This window comes from Puma concolor, chromosome B1 (genome assembly GCF_028749965.1).
Source record: "Puma concolor isolate L17-30 chromosome B1, mPumCon1.1.hap2, whole genome shotgun sequence".
Lineage (NCBI taxonomy): Eukaryota > Metazoa > Chordata > Mammalia > Carnivora > Felidae > Puma > Puma concolor.
Window position 1 is genome coordinate 43,023,703 of NC_141670.1, and position 6,036 is coordinate 43,029,738.

Genomic DNA, 6,036 nt, shown 5'->3' on the forward strand with positions numbered 1-6,036 from the left:
AGAGTTCCTATTCTGATTCGTTGGCAGGGTTATAGATAGAAAACAATGGCATCGATTTTGTAAACTTGTATATATAAATATATAAAAATATTTATTACATCAAAATCATTGTCTTTGTGATTTAGAAGAAATATAGTTGCTATTTCTACTATTGAACACATGTTGACTTTATGTTGTATACAATTTCATTAGATTAACCTAGACTATCATTTACTTTTTTTCATGGATGAATTTGCAGGTCACATATATGGTTTAATCAAAGAGTTGGAAGACACCTTAAGAAGGATCTACTTATCTCTGATCTTTTAGATGTGTATGAATAGTCCAGAGAGATTAACTGAAATATCTAAGGCTACATAGCAATTTTCTTTTTCATAGAGTTTATTTTTTTAAAGCAGTTTGTCACAGCAAAATGGGAGTACAGAGAGTTTACATTTATCTCCTGCCCCCATAAGCATAGCCTTCTACACCACAGTGGTACACGTTAAAATCAATGAATCTACACTGACACATCATTATCATCCAAAGTCCATAATTTTTATTAGGTTCACTCATGATGTGTACATTCTATGGGTTTTAGCAAATGTGTAATGATATGTATCCACTATTGTAGTATCACACAGAATAATTTCACTGCATTAAAAACCTTCTGTGTTTTGCTTGCTCATCTATCCCTCTTCCCTAACCCCTGAAAATCAGTGATTCTTTTACTGTCTACGCCTTTGCCTTTTCCAGAATGTCATTTAACTAGAATCATACAGTATGTAGCCTTTCCAGATTGACTTATTTAGTTAGTAATATGCATGGTAGGTTCCTCCTTTTGTGCTTGATTCTTTCTTTATTTATTTAAAAATACTTTCTTTTTTTTAATGTTTATTTTTGAGAGGGTGAGTAGGGAAGGGGCAGAGAGAGGGAGACAGAGGATCTGAGGTGGGCTCTGCACTGACAGCAAAGAGCCCGATGTGGGGCTTGAACTCACACACCGTGAGATCATGACCTGAGCTGAAGTTGTACACTTAACTGACTGAGCCACCTGGGCACCCGTGCTTGGTTTCTTTAAAGTGCTGAACAATATTCCATTGCTACAGTGTACCTCAGCTTCTTTATCCATTCACCTACTGAAGGATGTCACGGTTGCTTCCAAATTTTGACAATTAGGAATAAAGGTGTTTAAACATCCATGTGCAGGTTTTTGTGTAGATATAAGTTTGATTTTCCTTTCCTCAAATTATAGATCCCAGTGCTAAACAAATGTAATGACTCTTGATGGCATGGACCATATATATCTTTTGTGTCCTCTTTCAAGCTATTTACTTTCTGTGATGAAGGTGTAAGATTTACCAGTTTTATCAGCCATCTGACTTAAATTTTCTCTTTGGGGTATTTTTGGTCCATCATAAAACCAAACCTCAAAACTAACACAAGGCTAATTTTCTATCAAAATGCATTTACGCTACCTTGTATCATACGTGACTTTTTAGAGACTTAGATCTTATAAGCTGTATAAATCTGGATGTATATTCCTATTTCCTCCAATACTTCTGGTAAATTGTCCAGTCCATACCTACTGATGTTGCCAGCAGGTGAGTACATTCTATCAACAAGAGAAAATAGTTTCCATCATTTGAAAATTTTTTTTTTCAACGCTTATTTATTTTTGGGGGGACAGAGAGAGACAGAGCATGAACGGGGGAGGGGCAGAGAGAGAGGGAGACACAGAATCGGAAACAGGCTCCAGGCTCTGAGCCATCAGCCCAGAGCCTGACGCGGGGCTCGAACTCACGGACCGCAAGATCGTGACCTGGCTGAAGTCGGACGCTTAACCGACTGCGCCACCCAGGCGCCCCTAGTTTCCATCATTTGAATAGTAAATAATAATCACATTTCAAACACTAGATATACAAACAACTCCTTTAGAAAATTTGCTCACACCTTCTCTGAATAGAGCACATTCACCACCACATTTTTGCTTTTCAGTCTGATTTTAACCTGTAAGTAGTTAAAAAGGTTGTAATGGTTCACAATGTACATTTCTGATAACCAACTGTGGTTTCCTGCCTCAAGTTCTGCTTTCTTCAGAAAAAAAGAAAAGTTAGCATTTTATAATCCACCAACCCTACTTTATTTCATACATTTTTGACTATCTCAGTGTCAAAGCTTTCCTCCCAATAGGTAATGTCTAAAGCACACAGCTCATGGACCAAACATTATCCAAGTCCATGTGTACTTTGAGTTTCAATTCTGGGATAAATGTAATTAGGAATACCATATAATGTATAGTGCTTTTTATAATGGCATCTTAATGTTCACATTTTGCGTAAGAGGTGAGTTCCTAGGATAGTATATAATGAAAATGAATATACAACTTTCTTGTAACAATCTGGTGCATGACATTTTTTTTTTTTCAACGTTTATTTATTTTTGGGACAGAGAGAGACAGAGCATGAACGGGGGAGGGGCAGAGAGAGAGGGAGACACAGAATCGGAAACAGGCTCCAGGCTCTGAGCCATCAGCCCAGAGCCTGACGCGGGGCTCGAACTCACGGACCGCGAGATCGTGACCTGGCTGAAGTCGGACGCTCAACCGACTGCGCCACCCAGGCGCCCCAAGGTGCATGACATTTTAACCTTTGTTTTTAGAAAAGGCTTTCATTCTGTTTTTGTTTGTTTGTTTTACACAACTGTTTCTTTTTTAAAATTATAGACATTTCTAATACTAGGTACACATCCTTTCTATCTTCAAAATAGTTATAAAGGTCTGAAGTAGAAGGCTGATCCAATTGACAATGCATTTTTACCCTATGTTGGACTATCTACACCATTCCAACTCTCTTGCCTATTATGTTGACTGCAACTTCCAAGTCAGTGTGAATGGACTCAGCTCTGTAGACATAAGCAAATGATCCTTTACCAAGCAGATTTCTAACGTTCAAATTTCCCTTCTTCTCTCCCATGTAGGACACCATATTTTCAGGCACGGGCTCTGCTCCCTTTTGGCTCAGTTCCCGTTAGGCTAAGTTTCCATGGCTACAGTTCTTATGGCAAAAGCACAGCCACCATAAGGTCTCCAGGATACTGCGTCAGAAATATGCCTCTGAGCTCCCATTTTGGAAAGCCTGGGCTGGTTGACCCAATAACAGTAATGGGAACAGAAATACCACCCTACCTCCACTTTTTTCTTGTTACTGCAACACAATAAAACATCATGCATGAGTTGGAAATTTTAGGGAGAGCCCTGTGCAGTCAAGTATCCAATACTTCTATTGCAAAGGTCAAAAGAAGAATTCCTGTGTATACACATTTTTTCCTTTAATGGAATTTGTACTCCCAGTAACGGTTTGACATATTCTGGAGGTGGTTTGCCTGGGTTTAATTTTTTACTGTGCCATATGCTAGCTGTGTGGCTTTTGAAAGCTACTGAACTCCACTGGATCTCAGTTTCTTTAAAAGTAGCTAGTACTTATCTCATCAGCCATTGAAATGATTAAGTGAATTGATATAGGTAAGCTCCAAATAAGAGTTTTCTATATTGTCAAAGGCATTGGAGAGGGATTCATGCATTGTATGGGCCATTGTATCTCAGAGTTGGCAAGAACCTTAGGGACAACCAAGTTCGTGTTTATATGTCAAATTTTTAGCCTGTCTGAACTTCTAATTTTTAAATTGTTTATTGTATATAAAACGATTCTTTGGAAATAAGCAAATTCCTATCTTTAGCTCATGACTCACCATAAGAACTGTATATCTCAGTGTACCATGTCTCACAGAAGGGTATGAGGATTCCAGAGTTCTGTGAATTGAGTAGCATTCTCTATAATGTGTAATATTATATTTAATATATTGGAGTGAGAAAAATAAGATATGAATTATATGTTAGGAACCTCAACCATTTACCATACAAAAGTTAAGTATAGAAGGAAGGGTGTAAGATATACTTACTTTTCTGAACACTTGATATAAAAAATACACATAATTTTAAGCTATATTTTCCTCACTTATGGAAAACAACATATAAGGAATATACCACTATACACTTCTGATTTTACTATGACATAGGCTGGGATGGAAGTATCAGTCATTCTATTCAAAGAAAACCCATGTTACTAAGAATTCACTGCATCTAGTTAAAACCTTCTCTTATGGTAATAGACCACCTTCATCCTCCAGTGACTCAATGACCCCTCCTCCGTGGTGGAGCCAAGGCCACATGGCATGCATGCAAGAATAACATAACTTCTTTAGAAACATATCCAGTATTTTGTTGTACATCCTCCAGTCCAGAGATGAGTGAGTTTGAAGAAAACCAGGAATCGTGGTTTCCATTATTTGAACAGATATAAGAGAATACACTCAGACGAACAAGTGTCCGCACTCTTTGTGGAGAACTTGAAGCCCAGTTTCAGTCTGTCTATCACCTACCTAACAACAGCGCCATGTCAGGAACAATGCCATTTTTGTTGTTGTTGTTTTGTTGTGTTTTGTTTTTGTTTTGTTTTTGTTTTTGTTTTTGTTTTAAGTATTTACTTATTTTGGAGGGAGAGCACAAGCAGGGAGGGTCAGAGAGACAGGGACAGAGGATCTGAAGCAGGCTCTGAGCTAATAGGCTGACAGCAGAGAGCCCAATGTGGGGCTCAAACCTACAAACTGCAAGATCATGACCTGAACCAAAGTCGGACGCTCAACCAACTCAGCCACCCAGGTGCGCCATACATGATGTTCTTAAAGAGAAAATGTGCATACAGAATGTGGCTGAAAGGATCAAAGATGTTTTGGATGTCAAGATGATTGATTACTAATTAGGTAAAACCAATTCTGGAGAAGAAACTCTTGATATGTAGCCTTGTGGCATGTAGCTGCGGAGCCAGATTGATCCGTGTAGCAGACAGGACAGAAAAACATCTTAACTTGGAGTCAATAAATGATCCTTAGTATTTACTTATATTCTAGTAGTACTTTATAGTTTCCTAAGATTTAAGCACTATATTTCATTCAACAGTAACCTTGTGAACAAGGCAGGACAGGCATTATTATGCTCATTGTACACAAATACAAAGTGACTTGCCTAAGGTCACAAAGGTAATAGATGTCCAAAACGGAGCCCACAAAAATAACCCACCTTTGAAACCTCTCAATTTAGTGCATTTTTAACCACATCAAGCCCTGAGACATGATGACCTTTCTTCCAACCCTTAAAAATTATACACGTATACACACACAGGTATGTACTTGGTCTGCATGCATACATTCATGCATGCAAACTTTTCTCATTTTAAACTTATATATGTCATTGCAGAAACACTGACAGGAAAATAAAGAAGAAAATGTGTCCCATGCACCTAAAAACTATTACCATTGACATTTGGTATATTTTCTCTGGAATCAAATGAAATTTTGCTTATGAACAGGGAGATTTCACTGGGTTAGGGTGTATTCAAAATATGTTAAATATGTTAAAATAGTTTTTAGAGGTGTGACCTTAGAAATATGTGACTACATTTCCTTCCTTGAATCTGTTTGGGTGTGTGCACTCAACCCACTTCCTCAGACCTGGGCTTTCCATAAATTGAAAGTGCTTGCAAATTCTGCACGCAGACAGCCATTGTGCCTTGTTTTTCTTCTCATCTTTAATAGCATAGCCAATATCTAGCTAATCATCTACTACCATATCTCATGAAATTCTATCAAGTCAGCTCATTTCTTCTCCCTCTTCTTCCCAAATTCCCTTTCTCTCTAACCTGGTCTACATCGAGACCAGTGAAAAAGATGAGGAAGATCAATAAACTAAAGTTCTCCTCCCCTTTATAACCAACTGTGTGACCCTCAGTAAGCAACTTCATCTTTCTGAGCCTCAATTTTGTCATCTTTAAAATTAGTTTGGGTCTGGGTGCCTGGGAGACTCAGCTGGTTAAGCATCTGACTTTGGCTCAGATCATGATCTCATAGTTTGTGAGTTTGAGCCCCTCATTGGGCTCTCTGCTGCCAGTGTCAGAGCCCACCTCAGATCTTCTGTCCCCCTTTCTCCTCATATCCCTTACT